This window comes from Eubalaena glacialis, chromosome 2 (assembly GCF_028564815.1).
Source record: "Eubalaena glacialis isolate mEubGla1 chromosome 2, mEubGla1.1.hap2.+ XY, whole genome shotgun sequence".
NCBI lineage: Eukaryota > Metazoa > Chordata > Mammalia > Artiodactyla > Balaenidae > Eubalaena > Eubalaena glacialis.
The window spans coordinates 148,519,719-148,547,160 of record NC_083717.1 but is presented as its reverse complement, the minus strand read 5'-3'; the positions used below and the strand labels follow the sequence as shown (position 1 = coordinate 148,547,160).

Sequence of the window (27,442 nt, the reverse complement as noted above, 5' to 3'; positions counted from 1 at the left end):
GGCACTCTAGGGACATGCAGAATGTAAATGGATATCTCTACAGAATGGCATGATTGCATGGGGATTCAGAAAAGTTTTCTTAGAAAAGCTGATGCTTCCATTAAGTATTGGAGGATGATTAGGCTGTCATCAACAGCAGAACAGAGTTTTTTTGGCAATAGGAACAATGGGAGGAAAAAGATGGGGGCATGAAACAGCATTAGAGAGCTACAAATACGGTATGATTTAGTATAGTTGGAGCAAAGAAAGTGAGGTGGGGAATAGGAAGAAGTAAGAAGAGGGTCAGGAGAGAGATCATGGAATCAAGAACTGGAAAACTATTGAGTCTTTGAATAAAGCGAGAGATATGACCATATTTACTCTGTAGAGAGACCGTTCTTGCCATAGTGTAGGGGGTGGACTTAAGTAGGTCAAGACTGGAAGTAGGGAGGCTAGACAGGAAATGATGTGAATGTGAATTAAGGGAGAAACAGTGAAAAAAAGGAGAGAATAGCTGTGAGAAATACTTAGTATGTAACACTGAGAAGACTTGATTACTTACTAGTGTTGGTGATAGGAGAGAGGAAGAATTTGGTGATGACTGAGAGTCTGATGGGTGCACAATGGTATAATTTGCTGAGATGAGGAGTATAATGCAGGGAATAACTTTTATCAGGCAGGTTATTTAGTTCACTTTTGAACATACTAAGTTTAGGGAGTTTTTGAGATATCCAGATGGAACAATTTAATAGGTAATTGAACAAGTCAGGAACTAAGTATCAAAGTCTGGGCTAATTACATAGATTTGGAAGCCATAAGCATACAGATTACATTAATGCCTGTGGCTGTCTTTGCATGCTTGAATACAACCTTATTTTGCACCAGTAATTTGGTTGGGCATAGGATTCTAAATAGAAATTATTTTCTTTTATGAGTTTTAAGTATTGATTCACACTCTAGTATACAGGCTTGTTGATGAGGCACCCAATTCCCACTTGAAACTTGGTAACACCAGCATTTTAGGAGTTTAGAAAAAGAATCTTATAAAACAGTCTGAGGAAAAGAAGTCAAAGGATCAAGAAAGTGTTAAGTATTTGAAGGGAAAGGTTGAGAGGTTTCCAAGAAGGAAAATGATCAACAATGTTAAATTCCAGAAAGATCGAGTAAAATAAGCCAAGAATCAGCCAGTTAGATTTGGCAATCCGTAGGGCGAAGGTACATTTTACCAGAATATTTCTAGTGGAGTATTGGGTTGGGAACTGAATGAGGGACTCCCAATTCAAAATGGCAGACTGAGGACACAGTCTACCTCCCTTGTCAATCTACTGAGATAACTAGAAGAATTACAAGAGTCTAACTCCATAACAGTACTGAAAATAGGGAGGAGAAGTCATCAAAAATTTTGACAAACTTTGGAAAACAAAGTAAACAGGCTTTTTACTTTGTGACTAATCAGAGCCAAGTAAGCTAAAACCCAACACATACACAGAAGGGAGAAGGGAGCTGCTCTTCCTCTGGGACCTGGTAGGGTTCTGAGACTGGAGGCAGAAGGGCAATTACAACTCAAATCCAGAGAGAGATCTGAAAGATATTGCTCATGCATGTAGACAAAAATGTAGAAATGTATGAGGGAATCACTTTTGAGGTGTTGGACCAAGGATGGTAAAATGTAAGTTTCAAATGGGCTGAATGTATAGATATGGAGATTCTGATCAGAGATGCAATGGGCTGGTTAGAACAACTTGGTGTGGTGTAATTGTCTGCATGGTTGGAGGACTGAAACCTGGACTCAGCTATGACCCATGATACAAGAGGCTAAAATGCCACTAATACCTCACAATAATGTAGAGAAAGGAGTCTAAAGACTTAGGGACAGGGCTTCCCTGGTGGCACAGTGGTTAAGAATCCGCCTGCCAATGCAGGGGACACGGGTTCGAGCCCTGGTCCAGGAAGATCCCACATGCCGCGGAGCAACTAAGCCTGTGTGCCACAACTACTGAGCCTGCGCTCTAGAGCCCATGAGCCACAACTGCTGAGCCTGCGTGCCACAACTACTGAAGCCCGTGCGCCTAGACCCCGTGCTCCGCAACAAGAGAAGCCACCGCAATTAGAAGCCCGCACACCGCAACGTAGAGTAGCCCCCGCTCTCTGCAACTAGAGAAAGACCGTGAGCAGTAACGAATACCCAATGCAGCCAAAAATAAATTAATTAATTAAATAAAAAAAAAAAGACTTAGGGACGGGACTTACTATGAACTTCTTACTCACCCTCTTTTAAATATGTCCTCTGAGATAGCTTAGGAGATAACTCTTTCACCAAGACATTGAGAAATATATTGGTAGAGAAAGTGCCAGCATCTTTGAAAAGTGTCATTGTGGCTTATAGGCCGAAAAGGCTGGTGGGAGATATTGCAATAAAAATGGGTTCCTGATTTCAATAGGTGTCAAGAACTCTGCATGGTCTGAGATTTTATCCTACTTACAAGTTAGCTTGCTAAAATTTCATGGATGATGGCAGAAGACATGAGACTTCTGAGTTAAAGACAAGGGACTTTTTTAATTCACAGTACAGCAAGCAGCATGAGCATATTTGCAGCAGTTCCCCCTGCCCCCAGGTTCCTCAGGGGTGATGCAGATGGGCCCAGATGGATATGTGCACATGCAGTGGGTTGCATTATAAGAGAAGAATGCTGAGATGAGAGAACCCAAATCTTTAATGATGAGCAGTAAGCATGCCTGCCCTTTGATCGGGAGACACTATCGCTAGCTTCCAAGGCTGTTTGCTGCACAAACAGATGAGACAATATGGAGCAAAGGCAGTCAGTGCCTCGCTCACAAGACACGCAGAAATGCAAGCGACCCATGGAGTATTATCACCCAACGACACCCACCTGCAGTTTCTACACTGTCTTAGCTTCTGGTAAATTTTCCCATTAATATGCCACTCTATTGGCCACTCTGATTAATCTGAATGACAGGGGCTGGAACCAAATCCATTCAATTTGCCTCATACAGCATTTAATTTGAGGCTACTATCAACAGGACTCCAAGCAGCAGGATGAGGCCAACCCACCGTATTGATGTCAACCCTGCTCTCCAGGATCCCAGACCCAACCTGCTGAACAAATCCCATCAAGCATCAGAGTTCACCTTAGAAAGCCAGGTGGCTTTCTCCTTATGTTTCTGTATTGACCTTTCTGCTAGGCTTGAGGAATTGATCCAGGTACAGCAGGATGTATTAGCAACGGTATAGACTTTGTCTCGGTAGCCCACAAACAGGAAATCTAGGACAATTCTATCATCCAAAACAACCCTGGCCAGGGAGTTGGTGCTGCCCTGAATGCCTTCCATAGCCAACTGTGTCACTGATCGTTTCAGCTAAAGCCAGGAACCAATTTTGTGTCACCTTTTATAATTGGATGATTCTTTTCATAGGGATACCTGCCCACAACATGTGCACAAATAAGTTATCCTTCTGGGAAGCTCCCCTTGATGAACAAGGGTAGCCTCATCTTGCAGAGATTTTTACACTTATCTAAGGTCTGCATGGTGGTATTTCCTTAAATGCTTGAAGGTCTCTCAAAATACCTCAAAGACAGAGTCGTTTTGTTTTGGAGAAGGAGGCAAAGCAACGCCTGACTTTTACACAAGTATACTACCAGGACACATGTGGTGCTTCCAGAAAGAAAGTTTTGTGTTCAGTGTGGAGTCCCTTGCAAATGGGACCTATATCAATTTAGGGTACAGGTTGACTTCCTTTGTGATGAGGACTCCCAGTGATTCTGACAGAATCATTAACATCCATCCTTCTCCTATACCTAGCAGGTGCTTCTTTCCCAGGTGCCATGATTGTTGCTCTCCCTTCACTGCCACAAAATTGTGTCTCTTTTCAGTAGCTATGATAACAACATTTTTCCATTATCACCTATTTGCGCCCAGGCTCTCCCACTAGAAGCGTGAGATTCAGATAAACAAGAACATGTTTATTAAGCTTATAGACCCCTACATAGACCACCTTAGGGTTATTCAGCTAACACTGTACTCAACCAAGTGGTCATTATGATATAAGACCAAATTAGTCCAATAAGGGAATGCAGGTGGCCAAATCAGAAGTAAGCTTAAATTCTCCAGACTACCTTTTAATTGGCCACCACCGGGAGAATATACCAACTAGCCAGGCTTAGAGTTGTCCCTGAGAGACAGAAAGAGGTAACATTCCAGCAAAGGTCAGTGTGAAAACTCCAAAATTCCTTCCAGAGAGGTTGATATAATCTCCCCCACCCTTTGTCACAATCACTACTTAGGAAGCAACTGGGAGAAAATGATTTCTTTCTGTTAAAGGCTGCATTCAATGATTAAATTGTCTTACTAAAGTATGTGGACAAGGAGAAGGTGAGAGAGACAGAATCAGAAATCTTTTCAAAGTAGATTTTTAAAGAGGCTGTTTTAACGTTGTCAGTATCAGATACCTGCAGATGGTAGGATGCATGGGAAGGCCCATTAAATATCTTGACCAGAAACACATTGATGAGTGGCTTCTTCAACAAAAGGTGCACCATTGTCAGGCCGCAAACGTGACACAGACTGGTTTCGAGAGCCACAATGGTATGTTGGGAATTGGCTGATCACATCAGACAGCAATACTGTACCCTGAAAACTTGTCAGGAGGGGTAAGGCACCACCAATAACACCAAAGAATAGGTCAAAGGTTCAAGGTAGTCAATCTGCCAGGAGTAGGCATGGGACAACTGGATAGATGTGTGTCATAATTCTGACAATCTAGAGTCCTTTAGTTTTTCTTAGCCTAGGGCAATAGATGAGTTGCTACATCCAGTGTGATGGTGGATTTCCAATGGTGGGAATATGGGTAGTACAGGCTCAATCAGCTGTCTCCTCAGAGAACAGGTCCTTACCATGGGCATCTACATAAGTGACACAGACAGTCTGATCAGAAGTTGTGATTTTTTCCCCCACAGTTTGCAATACCAAAGAAGGGAGTCTTTAATATGCCATTCTGTAGTTTTTCAAATGGTAGACCAAACAGCTAGATCATTGACAACAACCCAAGAGTCAGTAAAAACATAAAAAAGTTCATCAAGGAGGATATTGGCCAAAGGTATGAATATGGCCTTGAATTTTCCCCTCTGAGCAGAGTGGCCACATCTATTTTCAGTTCTGTAAAGCTGAAACAGGTTGAACAGCTACAGCAACCCAGAGAACACCATCAGGTTACGACTTAACCAAACTGTCAGTTGATCAGGCCAAGGCATTTAGGGATAACTCTGTGAATCTAGGCTCCAACAGATCCAGCCTCCCATTAGCTGAATTTGGGTGCCCCTGACCCTATAGAACAAGGTAGAATAGAGATTTGGAGTGTCTGCATCCAAGTTTGAGGATCTCCCCTTCCCTAAGTTTTCCAGCATACTCAGATAGATATGTATAGCTTTTGATGTCCCTTGGGGACAGGGGAACTTCGGCCCTATCCCTAACCATCTATTTCCTTAAAGCAGCTGAGGTTAGGGTAGAGGATGCTGGAGGAATCAGGGGACATGAAGATTAAAAGTGGCTCTGTACCAGTAAGCAAGGATTAGTATTCACTTTGTGTTTGAAATGAACTGTTGTTAAGTGTTTTATTTCCACATGGAAATGGCCCCAAAAGACAATGGAGAAAAAAAATCATCCCAAAGAAGCAAGTTTTTTAGCTATGTACCTTGTTCTCTTTGCTTGGGAAGAGACATAGCCTAATGTTGGGCTCTAAGCTTATTTATGGAGCCTAGTCAGATGGCAGGCATTAGAAGGAATTAATTTGGGGATTAATGACAAGAAAGTTGAGGGATGAATCTTTTAGAATGGTCCCAGAGTCTGTCAATATTTGTGTTCCATATGAATAATCAGTAAAAGTTCCCACTGTAAAAGAATCTTTTTAATAACCAGTTGGACAAAATGACCCATCCAGTGGATTTATTTTAGCCCTTCTTTTTAGTCACCCTAATATTTGCTCAGTGGGATCATATATAAAACACCCATGGTGATAGGAATAAAAGCAACACTTAGGTTCAACAGTACAGACTTCTCGCCATGGGTAACTGCACTCCAGCTGGATGCCCAGCTTACTAGCAGCAGCAGCAAAAAAAAAAATCAAACCTGAGACTTTTACAGAATTCCATAATCTGGGATGGTCCAAATATCTTCTCAGGGCAAGTTAATTACATCGAATCTTTTCCATTTGGGGGAAATACAAATCTGTCCTCACTTGAGTAATTACTAAATTTTTATTTGATTTTTCTGGTCCCCTCTGAGAGGACCACCATTCCAAGATTCACTGAATGCTCTATCCTCAGTCACTTTAACCTGCACAACACTGCTTCTGACCAAGGACCTCATCTTACAGTGAACGTTTTAAAGCAGAGTGTCTTAACAGCAGCATCGTTGACATTTTGGGCAAGATAATTCTTTGTTGCAGAAAGCTGTCCCATGCATAGTAGAATGCTTGGCATCATCTCTGTCCTCTACTCACTAGATACCAGTCAGTAATACTCCCCCACCCCACAAGTCCTGACAATAAAAAATGTCTCCAGACATTACCAAATGTTCCCTACAGGGCAAATCACCCCACTTGAGAACAAATGATTTAAGATGATGTCCTATAAACCTCACACAAAGAAGAGCTGACTTTACAGAACAGTTGAATGGTCTATTTTAGAGTCAGTTACAGCATCAGCTGGGACACAATACACAACCTTGTTGGGCTGGAGTGGTGTTTTTTATGATGTGGTTTATTCTCTGAATCTATAGCCAGTAAGGATGATGATTCTCCCATAGCCAGAATACATTGGTCTGGGAACCAAAGTATGAAAGATGGGTATCATCTATCATTATTATATGTAATAATTTATGTACAAATTTTTGCTCTACCATCCCCACAACAATGGACTCTGCTGTGTTAGAGATTTGGTACCAAAGGAAGGAATTATTCCACAAGGACACAAAACAGTTGTTTCATTGGGTTAGAAACCAAGGTCACCACCTGGTTATTTGTGCTCCATTTTTTAAAGGGAAAAACATTCTAAAGAAAAGGTAGAGTTTGAGTCTTAGCGGAGGTAATTGAGCCTGCCTAGTGAAGACTGTCGCCACATAACAGTGGCAAGGGAGTGTAGAAGGAAAGCATCTGGATTATCTCTTAGTATTGTCATGCCCAGGAAAGTTAATGAGAGAATTCCATGTCTAGTTACGGAGCCTATCTTATAGAAGATTAATCCCCCCACTGGCCATTAGAAAAGCTTGAACATTTTTAAAGTGGTTTTAAGGCATCAGAGAGCTACCAAAGCAGCTAAGATGTGGGGGAAGGGAAACCTATTGAGGTGAGTCAAGGAATTCTGTGTTCTTTTTCTCTTAATGCATTTGCTGAAGGATAAGCAATGGGCTGGAGAGGTTAAGAAACTGAGTAAAAAGTAGCTGTGAAGAGTCAGAGAACTGAGTAGACCTTCAGTTGTCTCACAGGGATGGGAAGTCAGATACTGGAGATCAAGACTACTACGGCACATTACAGGAAAGGAAAACACATTAAAGGGAGTGAGGCATTCTTCTGCTTTTTTCCTGGAGGCATTCATAAGTAGCACAAGCCTAGAGATGGAGATTACAAGCAGTAAGTGGAGGCTAAGAGGCTGAGACATTAACCAGAACTATCAGTAGTTTCATAAAACTGAGGAGATTGAAGTTGGAGTTCAGGACCCACAAGATAGAGCTCTCTGATAAACACCAAAAGCTTTGGGATCTCCCAAAGAACTACACCCTAGAAATAAGGAAACACTAGAAATAAATCAAACCTTACAATGACTGAAAGGCAGCCTTGAATAAGATCAGTCCCTGATTGGATTAAGTGATTTGCTCCTATTGTAACTGCCTGCCAAAAAGCTAAAGAAAAGCCTCTTTAAAGAATGATAACATCATACAGATCTTCTATAATATATTTTACACACTATCCCAACATTCGACAAAAATTATCAAGAAACAGAATCAAGCAGGAAAAAAATAGAAGTAGATGCACAGCAGATCCAGGTATTAAAGTTAGGAGACATAGACACTAAATAAACCATGATTAATATAGTCTATAAGATTAAAGGCAAAATACAAACTTTTACCGGAAAACTGTATCTATTTAAAAAGAAGAATCAAATGGAATTAACAGATATAACAAGTGAAATTAAGAATACAATAGATGGGTATAAAAGCAGATTAAATACAGGAAAAGGAAAAGCAGTTATTTGGTAGATAGATCAGTAAAAATTATCCATATTAAAACAGAGTAGGAGAAAGAATGGGCAATATGGGATAGGGTAAAATGATCTAACACTTGTGCAATTGGAGTCATGGGAGAAGAAAGAGAAAATGTAGCAGAAGAAATATTTAATTAGATAGAGGTAGAGAATTTTCTAAAATGGACAAAAGCTACAGATTCAAGAATGCCTCAAAATTGAAGTAGGATAAATACAAAGAAAACCACACCCAGGTAAATCATAGCAAAATTGCTAAAAACAGCTAAACACAAATACAAGAAAATCTTCAAAGCAGTCAAGGGGGGCTGTAGTACTTTCAAAGAACCAAAAGTAACAAAAAGGAGAGAAACCAGAAGACCAAAGAACGACTTTTTTTTAAGTGTTGAAGTAATAACCACCATCCAAGAATCCTACACATAATGAAAATGTCCCTCGAAATTGAAAGTAAATGAGCCAAATACCTTAACAGACACCTCTCCAAAGGAGAAATACAGATGGCAAATAAACATATGAAAAGATGCTCCACATTATCTGTCATTGGGTAAATGCAAATTAAAATAACAATGAGATACTACTACAAACCTATTAGAAGGGCCAAAATCCAGAACATTGACAACACCAAATGCTGACAATGTTGTGGAGTGACAGCAACTCTCATTCATTGCTGGTGGGAATATGAAATGGTACAGCCATTTTGGAAGACAGTTTGGCAGTTTCTTATAAAACCAAACATAGTCTTACCATACAATCCAGCAATCATGCTCCTTGGTATTTGCCCAAAGAAGCAGAAAACTTATGTCCATACACACAAAAACTGCACACTGCTGCTTATAGAAACTTTATTCATAATTGCCAAAACTTGGAAGCAACAAAGATGACCTTCATTGGGTGAATGGACAAATAAATTGTGGTGAATTCACACATGGATTATTTAGCACTAAAAAGAAATGAGCTATCAAGCCATGAAAAGATATGGAGGAACCTTAAATGCAGATTGCTAAGTGAAAGAAGCCAATCTGAAAAGGCAATATGTGGTGTAATCCAACTAGATGACATTCTGGAAAAGGCAAATTTATGGAGATCTTTTGACTGAAAGATCAATGGTTGCCAGAGGTTGGGAGGGAGGAGAAGGAATGAACAAGCAGAGCACAGAGGATCTTTAGGACAGTGAAAATACTCTGGATGATAACATAGGATGGATACATGTCATTATACATTGTCCAAACCTATAGAATGTACACCGAGAATGAATCATAATGTAAGCTGTAGACTTCGGGTGATTTTGATGTGTCAGTGTAGGTTTATCAATTGTAACAAATGGTGGGAATGTTGATAACGGGGGAGGCTATGCATGTGTGGGGACAGGGGTATATGAGAAATCTCTGTACCCTTTCCTCAATTATGCTGAGAACCTAAAACTACTCTAAAAAAAATAAAGTCTTAAAAAATAAAATTAATTAAATTTAAATTTTTTAAAATATTGAAGGTGAAATAAAGGCAATTCCAGAAAACAGAAGCTGTGAGAATTCATCACCAGCAGACTTGCAGTCAAAAAAATAATAAAATGAATTTTTAAGCAAAAGAAAGTTAATATCAGAAAAAAAGCATGGAAATGTAAGAAAAAACAAAGGTCAAGGAATGGAGTAATTATGTTGTCAAATCTAATTGAATATTGACTCTTTCAAACCATAAACAATAAACTAATAGACAGAAAAATAAAATAGTAAAAAATGCTTCATTAATCAAAAAAACTGCAAGAAGGCAGGAAAAAGATTATAGAATAGATAGAACAAATAGAAAAAAAATAGTAAAATAGTTATAAACCCAAATATGTGAGTAATTATATTAAATTTAAAATAACTCAATAATCCAATTAAAATACAAAGATTTTAAAACTGAATTAAAACAACAAAACCCAAGTACACATTACTTAAAAAAGACATCTTAAACATAAGGAAAGTTAAACATCGAAAGTGAAAGAATGAGAAAATACAGATACAATGTTGACATTATCCAAAAGAAAGCTGCTGTTGCTATAATATTTACAAAGTAGAATTGGCCAAGAAACATGACTAAAGATAAAAGGGACAAAGAGGGAAAACTCATATATAGAAAAGGATTCATCCACAAGGCAGTTACGACAATTCTAAATTTGTTTGTAACTAAGAGCATAGCTTCAAGACATATAAAGCAAAATTTCATAAGATTAAAAAGAGAAATAGACACAGAATCCAGAATCACAGTGTGATACCTCCCTCAGTAACTGAAAGAATAGAGAGGAAAAATTAGTAAAGATATAGAAGGTCTGAAAGAAATTTGACCTTGTTGATATATATATAGAACACTACATCCAACAGATGCAGAATACAAATTCTTTTCAAAAGCACACAGAACATTTACTAAAATGTTCATTTTGGTCCATTCTGGACCATGAAACAAGTCTTAATACATTTTGAAAGATTGAAATCAACAGAACATATTCTCTGGCCATATTGGAATTAAGTTAGAAATCGGTAACAACTGAATAACTAGAAATATGTAAATGTTTGGAAATTAAGCAATACACTTACAAATAATCTATGGATGAGAGAATTCTTAGTGGAAATTAGAAAATATTTTGAACTAAATGATAATAAAAATACAACATATCAAAACTTGTGGTATCATAACAACTAAATGCAATTTGTGATCCTCATATTGGCCCATCCTCTACATCCTACAACGTTAAAAAATACAACAATGTTAGTATTCTGAATAAGCACACAATTTCCAAGAAAAAAGTTACCAAAATAAACTCAAGAATAATAACAACAACAAAAAAATCTGAATGGCTCTATATGTATTCAATAAACGAATCTGTAATGTAAAACTTTCCAGAAAGAAAACTCCAGGCCCAGATGTCATCCCTAGTGAATTCTTCTAACATTTAGAGAAGAAATAGCATCAGTTTCCAAAGATTAGAAAACTTAATGGAAGATTATAGTAACTCTGAATAAGCAAGACCATCAAGGTCTCAGAACTTTCAGGTATGAAGATATAATTTCATCCACTTAAGAGAAAACTGCCTGAAAGCAAAGAGAATATGAAATAGGCAAATCATAAACACTAACTATAGTTTTTAACCAACTGCAGATATGTGGACCTGTATTTTTTCCATATATATATAATTTCTATTTTAAAAATAATTTTTCTCTTCCTCTCTTTCCCCCCTTTTAGTTTATATAGAGTGTACTGGTGGTAGTTAACCTAGCAGTTTACAGGTTATGGGATATATAACCAGGATCATAATAGAACAGGAGGAAAGACATGATCAAGAAATTTTAGACTTGTTGCTGAATATAGGAGCTGAGGACCCATGGTGAAGGATAGGTGGGTAGCAAGTGGATACTGGCCCAAGCACTGGCTTTCTTACTGTCAGGCTTAGGTGAAGGACCTATAGGGCTTATAAATTAACCTCTCCCAAGGACTCATGGGGCAGCTGGAGGCTTGGAAGCCCAACATGGTGGTCATCATGAGTGTAATGAAGGGCTTTCAAAAAATAAGAGTTGCAGGTGGTCTATGTAGTCATGAAAGAATGAAGCACAGAGAGAGCTCCCTGAGGCCACTGAGGATCACACCCAGAGGCAACATATCTGAGTAATTCCTTCTGAACAACATAGCTCAGTGCTATTCTTGGATCTAGGCCTACTAAATATGTTGGGGTTTGCTAGTGATCAAGATTACACAGCAACAGATAGTTGAATGAACAAACGGATTAACATCATACTTTAAGTATGAGCCCAAGAATGTGTTTGAAAGCAGCTGCTATGGGAAGTACTGGAACAGAGTCATGATAACAGACCAGCAAAATCTGGCGCCCAGGACTGAGAGTCGGCCGTTTGATGAACTTAATAAAAGGGTTATGTTTTCTAATACCACTGCTCCAGCGAGCTCAAATCCCCCAAGAGCAGACAGAGAAGCTAAAGAATGAGATTCTAGTCGAGCCCTCATTAAATCAAATGAGAAGTCCAAGCCTAGGAAAGACAGGCCAAGTATCGACTCAGAGACATGGGTGGTTCTCCCATGCTGCTTAGAGTTCCATTATATTTTGGCTCAGTTTTAAAAGTAGTACTCTGGTCACCTGTCATAAGCAGGAGATTTTTATCTTAACAAGAGATAATTTTCATGTACTTGGAAAATTCCCATCTCGTGACAAAATATTATGAAATAACAATAGATAGCACATTTTCTTTCTTCCTAGGAAGCTAAAGTACTTTGACATACATCTTTTTTAATCTTAAAACAACCCTTTGGAACTATGGGAAAGAGGGGATTAAATATATTTTGCATATGGAATACCCAAAGCTTGCACAAAGAGTTAGTGTCAGAAATGGTCAAGAAGAGAATGCAGTGTTTCTAGCTCCCAGCCCAGTGGTCTTTCTCAGCCTTAGCTCTTCTTTGGTGACTTTCTGGACCCACTTCTGTTCACAGGAAATTCACTTCACAATGAATTCTATTCCATCAACAAAGACTTGTTGACATTGCTATGTGCAATTTACTGTCTAGGTGTCAGGAGGGTATGGTGGACACTGGGTTTGATAGGCAACATCCATCCCATCCCTCCCCTCATGGATGGTATCAAAGCAGTTTGTGGAATTTCCAGTAGCTCAAAGTGTATATCTAACTGGTCTAGAGAGTTATCCTATCCCCCATGACAGTGACTGGTTTAGGAATGGGCATGTGACCAAAGAGAGATTTTCTGGAGGCCACCGAGGAAGTGCTTTCTCACTCTTAAGAGAGAGCAACGGGAAAGCAGACGCTCCCCTGATGATTGCTACTGGCAGCCATCCCACAGCCCCAAGAGGAACTGCCTTAGGATTAAACTGACACTGTGGACAGCAATGTGGAAGATGAAAAGACGCTGAGTCCTTGATGACATCATTGAACTTCTTGATCTACTAAAGCTGAAGCCCACCCCTACTTCTGATTTTCCTTACATATTTGAGCTGAAGAATAGCCTCATTGTATAAGCTAGTTTCAGTTGGCGTTCCTATTGCTTACAGCTGAAAACATTCTAATGCAAAAGGACTCAGAAAGAACTAAGTTCACATGCAAAAGGAACCTACTTCTGCATTCCAGAACCTCCTTTCCAGTCTTCATTCCACCCAACCAGGACCTGCTATTCACTACCCCAGCAGCCCAGGATGCAGACTCTTCATTGCCAACCCCACGCTCTCCTCAGCAGCCTTCTCCTTGTACCATCCAACAGTCATGGTTCAAGCCACTAAATATACAAATTTCTGAAGGGATCCATGCTCATTTATACAATCTTCTATGTGAGGTTGGCCCAGGCACTTCCAGGGTCAGGGTTATGTTGGGGGTAGTTGACCTGTTACGTGCTTTCTAAATTTTAGCCCTGGCTATATCCCTCTTGTTGCATGTTAAGGCTTCCTCCAGGTATTTTGTCTTTAGGGGGAAGGGAGAGGAAGGCACTGTCTTTCCTGTGGTCACTTTCCAATCCTGCATAGTGATTTTCACTGACCTTGAGCTTTCCAGTCTCCAGAGTACACACACCTACTCCCTAAGCTTCCCTGTGTCCACGTGTCCCTGATTTGATGGTTTCCCAAGACCAACCCAAAAGAGGCAACAGGTGTCCAGAGCTGAGCTCCCAAAGGGAGACTCCTCACAATACAAGGGATCCGGTGTGACCGAAACTACGTGCTAAGCAGCGGCGTGAGTGTTATACTGAGCCCCACAGAGCTGAGGGTCTGGAACTGGGAGTCAGCAGAAGGACAGGAAAGAGCAAACTTTTGGTGATTTCAAGAAGCCCATGCAGGGCTTCCCTGGTGGCGCAGTGGTTGAGAATCCGCCTGCCAATGCAGGGGACACGGGTTCAAGCCCTGGTCTGGGAAGATCCCACATGCCGCGGAGCAACTGGGCCCGTGAGCCACAACTACTGAGCCTGCGCGTCTGGAGCCTATGCTCCACAACGAGAGGCCGCGATAGTGAGAGGCCCGCGCACCGCAATGAAGAGTGGCCCCCGCTCGCCGCAACTAGAGAAAGCCCTCGCACAGAAATGAAGACCCAACACAGCCAAAAATAAATAAATAAATAAATTAAATTAAAAAAAAAAAGCCCATGCAGGAACTGGCTCTGGGGGGTGGAATCCTGGGTGGCTTCACCATGGGGGTGAGGAGCATTGATTCTGAAGTCGAACTGACCGAATTCACTTGTCACCTCCCAAATTTGCTAGCTTTGTTGCTTTTGACAAGATCCTTAACTTCTCTGAGCTTTGTGTAGAATGGAGCAATGATTGCTGCCTTTTGGGGTTGTTTTGAAGAAAACAGTGACAAAGCACCTGGCGCACACCTTCTTTTGCCTCTCCTTTGTGAACCCTTGGCCCTCTTTTTCTTTGCGTGAAACCTGAAAGCACTCAGGGGAGTGCTCACACAGGGAGGAAGCGAGGCTTGGTGCTAGGGTACCATCTGATTTGAGGGCACGTTCCCCAAGGGAAAAAACACAGGTGAGGAATCTAACAATTAAGTTCAAGACCCAGCTCTGTAAGCTGGATGAAACAGCACCCCACTCATCCTCTCTGTGGGCAGCCTCCTTCTCTGTAACTGACAGTGTCTAATGAAATAACCTCTAAGGTCCCTTCTGGGTCTCAGGATTTAGGAGGAAAAATTGAGAACTCTGGGCATGGCTGGCAAGGATCACAGGTGGATGTGATTTCATCCACACTCAGCTCCTCTGTTGGCCCCTTTGAGTACTTCCTACAGGTTCTGGGTCCTCGGCCACCGGCCCCACAATGTCCTGCACTCTCTGCCACCCTCCTATTTCACACTCCTTCAAGAGGCACATGGTAGTGCCTCGACCATCCCTTTTAAATTGACCAAGTATCGTGTTCAATCATATACTTCCACAATTCTTTAAGGGCTGAGTGTTTACCTAATTATTTCTTCTCTTTCATTCTATTAGTTCTAAATTAGGGGTCTCTTCTTGCTTTAGGACTTTGTGCCTTGGGATTCTAGGTCGGAATTTAAAAATCTAGTAAGAACCCTTTCTACTCTCTCCCTATAACATTCTCCCAATGTCTGACCTTCACGATCTTCATGGAAACTCCTCTTCTGTGTTCATCTAAATGCAAGTACCTTTCTTAGTTTCAACTTGAGCAGTTCCAATGGTTTCTTAATAACCCTGTCATGGTCTTCACACTCTTTCATTTCAAGAAGATATTTTTCTCACTGGTCACCCAGGTTGAGGTCCCATTTTTTTGTCTCTCCTTTCCTTCTAGATTCCAAAACAGGGCTCTCTCCAACAGAGCTGCATGCTTGGAAGTTGAGAGAGAATGTGGAACTCAGGCCATGTGTGCTGAGAAATCCCAGGTGATGTGTGCTGAAAATGCAGATTTCTGACCTCAGGCATGGTGCCAAAAAGAAGTTTTAATGTCCAAGTGTTTTATGCTTCAAAGATAGGCCCTTGTGGTTGTTAGTTTAAACCGGCATTCACAGGAAGCAATCTGATATCCCACAGACTGGAATCCATAAGGTAATTCAAAATTGCTTAGATTGAGGCCAACAACTTTGCAGAAGATTTGATACTCTCCAGAGATTATTGCCCAAAATAGGTGAGTAAAGTAACAAGTTGCTCCACCAGTCATGCATTTTAGCATATTTCACACGTTACAGGCCAAATTTAAGAATTTAAGTATTAGGATAAACAAAGAATTTAAGTATTAGGATAACAAGGAATTAAGTATTAGGATTAGTTTTATACTTTGTATTTTCTAGCATTCCGTAGCTTTTCAAAAATTTCTGAACCCTCAATTCAAAAAGTTGATTATAGACCTCTTATTTGTTAACTGCAAAGCAAATAGATTTCTCCAGCGGAAGGGGTACTCTCCTGTCCTGATCAAATAATGGTATAGTACTGCATTTATGATCCCCTTTCTAGGAGATACTTCAATTGCACATGGGGAGAAAGTTGTCCAACCCAATTAAGATACTCTTCTCAAATATCATTTAATTCCGTAAATATTTATTGAAAACCCTTATGTGCCAAGCACTAAAGACAATACCAAGATGAATAAGACATTATTTCTCCTCTCTGGACTTACAGGTTAAAAGACATGTATATAGGCAAATAGCTACATAAAAAAAGCATAGAGTGAAAAGTCATCAAGGAGGAAATGAATGACCCCAGGAGAATCTGGCAAAGCCTTATAGAAGTGAAGTCTGAGCTGAGCCCTGACTAATGGGGAGCGCTCCTACCATTAGACGTGATGGGGGAGTTTCACCTGAAGAGCACCCCTGAGCCCTGGTTAAGGGAGAAGGGGAATGTGGACACAGGTGAGAGACGGAGCGTGGTCTGCACAGTGTACCGGGAAACACGGTGCTAGTGGAGACTCCGAGGACATGTGGGAGAACTTGGAATGCCCGTCTAAGAAAGGGGCAGTTTTTTCTGTCCTAGATGATCTCTCTGGTGTTGCTCAAGGGAATCATTCACTAACATTGTATAAATAACCCCAGAAAAATACTAGCTCAAATTGCCCAGGAGAGAAGCAACTCCATGGAAAATCAATACCTATTCCAAATCAGCATCTGCAATCCAGAAGACCTGTCCTTAAACGTTCAATCTGGGCTCAGACTGAAAGCCATTCTTTGTTTTCTTTGTCCATGGCTGATGTTGTTAGCTTTGCCTCTTCCATGCAGGAGCCACGTGGGTTGGTTCAGCTGCAGGGTCCAGCTGCTCTGACGGTTAACGACCTATACCATTGAGATGCCCTCCTGAGTGCCTCTGGGGGAAATTTGTGTAGTCCACGTAACTCTACATTTTAAATCATACCATCCTAAACACATTCTCCACATTTAATGAAAATCCTTCCAACTGTTTTTTTGTGATGCAGGAAGACTCAGACAACAGACAATTTTATTTATCTAAGTTAGTAAAAAGTATCAGCGAGACTGGTGGCACGCTTTAAAAGGCACACTCTAGTGGCAGCGGGGTTTATGGATAATAGAATGGGTCGGGCTGTTAGGAGGATTTTACAATGCTCCAGGCAAGAGGTAACAAGACCTGAATTAAAGCAGTGAGACTTAAAAGAAAGGGCAGATACGGGAGACGTTTTGGAGATAGGATCAAAAGGGTATGGCAACTGATTGAAGGTGCAGGGAGAGGATGGCAGAAATGCTCAAGTGGTTTCCAAAGGCATGAGGCTGAGTTAATAGGACGATGATAATACCATTACACCAGGAAGGGGAACCCAGGAAGAGCAGTAATTCTGGCACTAAAGGGGGGTAACTTATTTAGAAAATAACAAGAATATGCTTGGCTTCTATTCACTGAATTAGGTATAATTTGGGTGACTATAGCATTTTATGATCCAAACTGGGACACTGTTGAGAAGGAAAGGGGATGCTTTCATAACTGCACCAGGACAATACGTCTAAACCCAGATTATTCCAAGTACATCCAGATGTTTGTTCTCCCCACTTGTAATGCCTTTTAGTGTTTGCTCAGTTAATAAACTTCTGTTAATAAAGCTGGCTCACAGTTGATCGAATTTAGGGTCTCAGGGTTAGAGGGTACCCTAGAAATCATATAAAGTAGCCTCCTGGTGCTCCTAGAAAGTCCTGTATATTCCATTCCCCAAGTCCAGCCTCTGTTGGAACAGTTCCCAGGGACAGGGGACTCACTATGACATTAAGAAGCCCATTCTATTTTTGGACAGTGCTAAGTGTTCTTCGAAAGCTAAGAGTGGCTTTCCTGTAAGCTCCACACATTTTTTCTAATATACAGTTGACCCTTAAACAACACGGGGGTTAGGGGTGCTGACCCTCTGCACAGTTGAAAATTCACATATAATTTTTGACTTCCCAGATGAATTGGGAGATTGGGATTGACATATATACACTAATATGTATAAAATAGATAACTAATGAGAACCTGCTGTATAGCACAGGGAACTCTACCTCACTTCGCTGTACAGTAGAAACTAACACAACATTGTGAGACAACTATACCCCAATAAAAAAAACATTTTTTTGATTAACTTCCAAACAGTATTGTGAAGCCTATGATTTCTATATTATCACCTTACTAGCTAATTTAAAAAGTGAGCATTTAGCCTAGGTTATATTAGATAAAGGTGTCAAACTAAATATTTAAAACTTTGCTAAGATGTTCCACTGGGGGAAGTTGGGGGCGGGTGGTGTGCATAGAAAAAAAATTTTAAAAGAGAAAAAAAATTTTTTTGACTCCCTAGAAACTTAACTACTAACAGCCTACTGTTGACCAGGAGTCTTACAATACCATAAACAGTCGATTAACACATATTTTGTATATTTTATGTATTATATATGTATTCTTACAATAAAATAAGCTAGAGAAAAGGAAATGTTATTAGGAAAATCATAAGGAGGAGAAAATACATTTATAGTACTTATCTATTTATTGAAAAAAAATCTGTGCATAAGTAGACTCATGCAATTCAAACCTGTGTTGTTTAAGGATCAGCTGTAAATCTAATAATAATGACATCACCAATACTAGGATAGCCAACATTTATTGAGCACCTACAAAGGGCCAGGTTTTACGTGTATTATTTCTTTTTAAAAGATTTTATTTATTTATTTATTTTTGACTGTGTTGGGTCTTCGTTGCCATGTGCGGTCTTCTCATTGCGGTGGCCTGTCTTATCACAGAGCATGGGCTCTAGGGGGCTTCAGTAGTTGTGGCACATGGGCTCAGTAGTTGTGGCTCACAGGCTTAGTTGCTCCACGGCATGTGGGATCTTCCTGGACCAGGGCTCGAACCCACGTCCCCTGCATTGGCAGGCAGATTCCCAACCACTGTACCACCAGGGAAGTCCCCTACATGTATTATTTCTGACGCTCTCCAACAACTCTTCTTACATTGAAGCATCCCCATTTTACAGATGAGACAGCAGACACTGGGAGGGAATGTTACCTGCCAAAGACACACAGCATAACATACAGCAAACAAGTCATGGCCAAGCCCATGACCAAGGGAAGAGGAGTATATTTTGCCTACCATGAGACCATGGTAGGGAGGTAGATGTATAAAACAGCTACAAGAGAGTGAAGAATTATGACCAAGAAATAACTCAATATACCACAATGATATAGTCAAGGCCAATGAAATTCAATTCCTGGACTTTCATTTGAGCTCTACAAGAAGCAAACCCCATTTCCGGTGGTGCTATGGTGAAATGAGCCTACCGTTTGGGACTACCACTCAGAGCGAGAATTGAGCTCCCCCAGAGAAAGGAGAACCTATAGATGGAGGCTAGTGACAGAAGTTGAGCCCTAAATCAAGCTGCACCTGAAGTCAGAGCCAACTATTGAATATTTTTCAATTATATGAGCCAATATAGTGCCTGTTTTGCTTCAACCAATTGAGTTGGGCTTACTGTCACTTGTAAACGAAGAAGTTCTAACAGCTACAGTGAGTGAATGAAATTATCTTCACAACTGAGTGACAACACATGATTATTAGGCCTGTAACTACCCTGGACAGAGTTTTTATAGCTCAGCCTTCCAGCCCATACCTCACTGTTGCAATCCCTCCTAGGTGGAGTGATGGCATGCAGTGCATGAAACCTTTGTTGTGTCTCAAAATCTTTTGAAACCATGTCTGATCATTAGTAGTCTAGACTGACTTTTAATGGTATTTTACCCCCATTAGAAAGCCCTTTTCACCTTACTTCAATTCAAATATTTCTCCATGTAAAAATATAGGGGAAATGCAAGTGAATTTAGAGTTTAGAATTCCAGTTCAAGAGAAAACAGAGTTAGTATTTTTCAGGCCAAAAAAAGAAAAGAAAAGTTTTGTAATTTCATTGTTTCCTTGGCCTGTGGGATTGAGTTTTTTGCTCTATGGAATGGTTGGGTAGAAGGGGTACTTAACTTCAGAAGCCCACAGCTTTGTCCAGGCACATCACATTATAGTCTCTCTGAGTCTCAGTTTCCCCATCTGCTACGAAGAGGATGGTTTCTGTCTCACGTGATTTACAAGGTTGTTATAATAGTCATTTGAGAAATGAATAAGAATGGGATATTTTAAATTATTTTCCTTATAATAAAACCATTTCCTAAATGTAACAAGTTTAGAGAAAAATTACTTAGTTTGAGCTAATAGAATGTAGCTTACTGTGCTTTATACCATATGGCTAGATGATTTCTAGTATTACAACCTCAACAATGGAAGAAAAGGAGGCCATGTCTTCCAGTGCTTTCTCAGGAGCAAGAATGCCTTTCCCAGAAGCTCCCAATCAAGCCTCCTTTCATGATTCTTGGCCAGAGGTGGCTTCCATGTGCAATTCTTAAACCATACACTGGCAAGGGGAATGGAACAGTTGAAGACTGGCTTAGAGCAGCCCCACTTTCACCCAGTGCTATGTGCAAGAGAGGGCATACCTGAACAAGATCAAGGTTTATCGCACAAAGAGGGGGAATGACACTGGGATTAGAAGCCATTAGTTTCCAATTCCATATTTACCAAACTTTTGTAAATCGTCAGTTTATGTGTCTGACCTCCCATTACTTTCCAACCTCTGGAGCAACAAGGGCAAGGTCTTGCTGTATATCCCCAGCACCCAGTACAATTTCTGAGACCCAGTGGGAACCAAGTTAGCATTTATTGAATTTTATTATCATATTTTAAATCCATTTCAGCTCTAAGGCTCTATGAACATGTTTCAGCAGGAAGCTGACAATAGTCTCTGCACTTTTCTTGGTGCTGGGCAGAGACCTAGCACAGAGGAAGAAGCACTCCATGATATGTATAAAACTCCTGTTGGCCTTCTGTGACTCTTTGATTTCTAGAATGATTTCATTTCCCTTCCCCCTTTACATTATTATCTAAAGCCTTTAGAACTAATTAGAAGTGAGAGGATCAAAGATGGTATATTTTAAATTTGCTTCCCGCCTCACCCACTTAAAGTAAAGAATCCTGCATAGCCCATTAAGCTGGAGGTACTTGCTGACAGGAAGGAAACCATCTGGTGAACAACTTCTGTTAATTATGTTGGAACATACTAACGAGAATAAAGAACAGCCCTTAATGACCTTCCCCTTGGTGGCAGAATCCACTGCAGAGTAGACAGTCATGGCTCAGAGCCAAAAGTTAATGGTTAGTATTGGCACCAAACACTCAGGCTCACTAGTACTTAATAATCTCCCCTCCGTGGAGAAAGTATTTCAGGCATTCACAGCATAAATCCTCCTAGCACCTGCATGTAACTGAGCTCCAAATAGTCATTTAGGGCATTATTTGGAATCCCTTAGTAAATGTGAATCTGGGCGTTACCTTCTCTGTATGGTTCTTTGCATTTGGACATATTGGATCAGGCCAGACAAAGACTTGCATTTTGTTTCAACCAATAACAATGTTTCAATATTACTTGGCAAAGCACTGATGCAATTATTCCATATCCCAGAGGGATAAAGATACACAAAAATAATTATCCTCATTATGACCTGGATGAGTTCATCATTTATAATAATATTCTTTCTAATTCCACTTTGCCCTTGGAAATCTAGGCAACCATGTGCCATCCATGCAAAAAGGCAGTTAAAGCTTTGGCATTTGTATCATGAGTTAGCTCTAGGTATCAAAACAGCTGTATTTTTTATTTCATTCATTGCTGTGCTATTCAGTTTGAGAAAGCTTTTTTAAGTGGCTTATATCCTGTGATAAGGTTAAGTAAAATTTAAAAGAAAACTATTTGAAATTATAAGATTTAATATTAACAAAATTTTAAAGAAAATTTAAAAAGAAAACAGGAGTAGGAAAATAAATTCAAACCGGGAGTGAAACTAGTATAGAAACATGCCTGACATGAAATCCTATACATTATTGGGGGTGGGCCACAAACATGGTTCTAAGCCTCCTAGTATCCAACTAGAAGAAGCAAACAAATACTTTGGTGGGGAGTTGGGGGGCTCAGGAAAAGGTTTTCACAACATCTCAGGCATAAGAGTTTCCTAGTATCAAAAGTACTTCAGTCTGACTGTATCATCTAGGGCATTCACAATATGTATGCATAAAAAAAGAAACAATCCCAGAAATTGCTGCTTCAAATCAGGTGGGAGATGTTATTTTGATAGAAATCTTAAATAAAAGTTCTGTAACTAGGAACTGTCAACATTTAGCTCCTAAATTATAACAAATCTGTAAGGAATATGGATCTGTAATATATTAAAGTTTAATAACCCTAGATATTAGCCAAGAAACTGCTCTCTATATAATTTCTTGATGTATATTTAAGGCTTTTCATATGTACATCAAGAATATAATTTTTATAAAGGCAGGTATGTCCAAGAGTTTGCACAGAAGTAACAAAATAAAAGTTGTTTGTGCCTAAATCATCCCATCTGTGCCTCTTGGACAACATTCAATACGCTTCGCAACCACATGCATCAAGCAATTGGCTAAATATCCTTGTAGACAGGATGTCTCCTATTTGCATTTGAAGTACTCTTCTGTTTAAAATATAAATGCAATTAATTTACATTATTTATTTAATCTGTCTTTGCATACTAATGTCACAAAAACTGAAAATAAATGTCAGGTCATTATCAACATACCTCAAAATATCTTTGTGTTCAGTGAATTTAAGTTTTTATTTTTTTAAACTAACCTCAACTTTCTTTGAAGCTTTAATGCTTCCCCACCTCCTACTATCGGCTGCGCTGCCCACCACTATCTTTGAAGTTGGCTCATCTGGTAACAGACTTACTCCAAGCTGTAGTGCACACCTACCATTCAAAGAGTTAGATGTTGTCCATGTGACAGACTTAATCAGTCCCTTGGTCTCTCAGACATGCAGCTGTTGGTGAATTCTTTTTTGCTAGTGTAATATATTTAAGTGTCTTAAGTTAGAATTAAAGCTTCCATTAAATGTTCATCTTGTTCTTCAAGAAGACTGTTTGCTGGAAGTAGCATGTGTATACATTTTTAAGTGGCAGTGCCAAAGAGATATTTTATACTACATCAAATCTTTAGTGTTCAGAAAAAATGGCCCCATTTAATAGAAAAGTCAGTAAATAATCTAAGTTGTTGGATCTGGGCAAAAGCAGGTCGCCTAGAATTATTGGTAAAAAATAAAAATATGACCCTCTTTGGCAGTTTTACGCCACAGATGCTGCATTTAAGATGACAGCATTGAAATACGGAAAAACATGTGGGATTTATAGAAAGTCTCTCCGTGTCCAGATTGCCTGGCCCCTACAAGTCAAAATATCACTTCTGAAACACATCATTTACCAGTCCTTCAGCAAAACAAACAACCTTTAGAAAAGTCCCCCATGGAACCAATGAGGTAAATAGTAACAGAGTTGGAATGTCATCATGATCAGAAGAGAATGGAACTTCAGATGTTGCCAACATTTTATAGAGAAGTCAAAAAAGCAAAGGGAACTAAAATTGAATATTGAACAGAAAAAAGCCTTTGAAACAACAAAATGAATTTTTGACAACTACTAAGTATGTGTCCTGGGGGAGATGCTTGGTATGATCAGGGAGACAGAAAGTAGCAGTGTATACTTACTTACTTCAGTCTGTGAAGAAAAATGAGAACTCCAGGGATTGGAGAAACTTTATCTAAAGACTAATGTTTTGCTATAGTTGTTTCCTACGAATTCTGTATCTGAGCCTATAGCAGGATCCACCTACAAATTTCCACTGCCATTTTGGTCAGGTAAAGAAGTATGTCAAATGTTTAATCTCATTTTAATGAAAGCTAAAGCACAGAAAAAGACATGTATTAAACTTCTATTATTCTTTCGGAGGGAGTTCTAATGATCTGATGTTTTTGCTTGCAATCTGATATTCAGAATAGTCGGGTTTTAGGATCAGACAATCTTGGGAGATTCTAGGCTTTAGCACTTGTTAGCTATGCTATCGTGACTGAGCAAGTTTTCTAACCTATTGAAGCTTCAGACTTCTCATCTGTCAAATGCAGACAGAACCTTCTTCACAGTGTTTACAGAATAATGTGAATTATGTTGAGCCTTTAGCAAAGTGTGTGTCACGTGATAAGTGCTTAATAAAGTATAGCTGGTATTATTAGAGAAAACACACTAGAACTCTACATCCTAATAAGCGGTATGAAATTATTCTCATCTAAAGCCCCAAGTACTGTGTTAGGTGCATCCTACAAGACATAGATCTAAATATAGGACAGATTTAGAAAATAGTGAGTATTCCAAGTAATAACAAACTTCATTCCTTCTTTGTAAAGATTGTGATGCAGCTACAAATTGGTTAAGCAACAAAACACTACAGTCCTCCAAGTCCATCCATGTTGCTGCAGATGGCAAAATTTCATTCTTTGTTATGGCTGAGCAGTATTCCATTGTGTAATTGTGTATATATACCACATATTCTTTATCCATTCATCTGTTGATGTAAATAATGCTGCTATGAACGCTGCATGTCTTTTCGAATTAGTGTTTTGGTTTTTTGGGGGGATATATACCCAGGTGTGGTATTGCTGGGTCATATGGGAATTCTATTTTTAGTTTTTTGAGAGTATAACCTTTAAAAATTGTGAATCACTATATTGTACACCTGTAATATATAATATTGTACATCAACTGAATTTCAATAAAAATAAAATAAATAATCCTAAATAAAAGCTCACTGCAGTCCTGAGGTTCTGTTAACCAATGAGGAAACAAATTCACACATGGTAAATATGGGACTCTCCCTTTTTGAAAAATGTATCATCATATTTTTATTTTGGATGATCTCTAGATTCTTGGGTAACTTGGAAGCAAAAAGCCATGATTCAATTTTGCACAATCATTTTAAAAGGAAGAGTAAAGGCTTTTATCTTGGTTTAGCAATTACCGTGTTTGTCTCAGAGGGTGGAAATTTGACTCCCATATCTACTAACTCACCTTGTTATGGGCAAATTGCTTAATAATCTTATTAATCATCTTCCTCATCCATAAAATAGCACAATAACATTTACCTTCCTCATAGGGTATTATGAGTCTTTATTGATTAACATTTGGAAGATTACGATCCTTAAATGAAAGGAACTGTCAAGTATAATTATCGTTTATTTTTGCATGATATGTTATGGAACAAGACTTTAAGATGCTATTCCTGTGAGCAAGACCAATAAAGATATGCAGATCTATGCATCTCATTGCCAAGAAACACCCTATAAAGTGATTCCCTTTGGAGATGATATGAGGGGTTTTATCAGATTCCAATTTTAGAATGTTTTCTTTTTAAGGAAATGTTTCCTTTCCTTCTCCAACTGCATGATATAGCCAGCGATGAAGGAAGAGAATTAAAATTTCCCTCCATCATCAGAGCATCCTACCTTCAGTCTTCACCTCAATCATAAACACTCCTGAGACATTCAGAGTTCATTCTTTTCAAGGTCAGGTTAAAGGGAAGGGTCTCTAAGGATAAGAAATTAGTATTGAGAATAGGAACATGAATAAGGCATTTCTCCGTGTTCACTTTTTCCTCCTTTCATACATTTTTTGCATCAACAATTCTTTTTTCCTCTTCAGGGAAAATGCCTCAAACCTTACCACTGAATGTGAATTTTAGTACCCAGAAACACACTGACTAGAAAATACCCAATTACAGTGGTTGCTTCCCCCTTTCCTCTTCACTGGGGAGGGCAGTTTTGAAAGATGATCGCTGGGTTGGATGATGCTTAGACTTCTGATGGAAGCAGACCAAAGCTCTTCTACCAAGTTATCCACCCTACAGACTTACTTACTATAACACACATCTCATCACATGCCTGGCTTGCTCAAAACCACCTTCCCAGAGATAAAGGTCATGATTTAGGGGCTCTTTACAAACTAGCACCAATTTTCATTACAGCCTATTGCCTACCGCCCTCCTCACCCCAAACCCTCAGCCCAAAACGCTTTTTCCCAACCTCAAATTAATCCTTCAAGACTCAGCTCAAAAGTTCTCTCTCCCACCATCCCCGAAAGTCAAGTTACACCATCTTCTGTATTCTTATAGTATTCAAAAATTTGTGCATTAACAATTGTTGCATTCATGTACATATATATATACGCACATACATATATAGCACATATAAAAATGATATACAATGTATTTAAATGATTTTAATATATTATTTAAATTTATTTACATTATATTACATTTTTTATAGCTTTATTTTTATTTAAACATTACTTATTTCTCTGATTTATATTTTGTCCATATATAGTTATTGTATCAATATTTTAATTAGATATATTAAATTTTATTTAAATATATCTATATGGTCATCTAAATATGCATATATTCATAATGTATATATTTTATTTAGCATTTTATTTATTATTTATATTTAGAGTATGTTCAATTAATATTAAATTTGAAATAAATATAATTATTTAATAGCCTGTCTGCCTCAAGCACCAGGCTCGTGTGAATTCCCCTAGGATAACAATGCAGAATGAGATTCAGACTCAACTAACCATGATAATCATATCCACTTTTACTGAGCACTTGCTCCATGCCAGACACTGAGGTAAGTGACTAGTATACATTATCTCATTTAATCTATACAACCATCCAATGAGATTGATGTTATTATTGTCTGCATATATAGCTGAAGAAATAGAAACACACATAAAGGAGGTAACTTGTCCCCACTATTAAGTGCTTAGTTGGATTTCAGCCAAGTTTTGGTCTTGACTCCAAAAATCTGGCCCTTGACCACTTGGGTGGGGGACACATGGTGAGTACTGCCAGGGTGGGGGACACATGGTGAGTACTGCACATCACAGTAGTTAAGAGAAGGGGCTTGGGTGTCAGATGAGCCAGGTGTGAACTCCTGTTCCATTATCTCTTAGGGGTATAGTTCTAGACTACTTTGCTGCCTTTCATGGTCATATTGTGAGCTGAGAGGGAAAGAAAGCATGTCAGCAGTTAGTAACAGAAAGAATAGACTTTGTAAATAATTGACATCTTTACTTCCCTGGGATAAAACTAGAAAGAGCACTGGCTACACATTAAACTTGAATTTCCTCTGTACGTAGACAGTTTCCATCCTTTAGATCCTTGCTACTCAAGAACAGGTACTATCAGCCTCACCTGGGAACTTGTGAGAAATGGAGACTCTCAAGGCCCACTCCAGACTCCAGAATCAAAATCTGCACTTAGACAAGACCCTAGGGTGATCTCAATGTACTGTA

At 39.3% G+C, this 27,442-nt stretch overlaps 1 pseudogene; it reads right to left on the bottom strand.

The window, feature by feature from the left end:
- Window positions 1-3,111: 3,111 nt before the first annotated feature.
- Window positions 3,112-27,442, bottom strand: part of LOC133084708 (small ribosomal subunit protein eS1-like) — a 41,224-nt pseudogene continuing 16,893 nt past the window's right edge.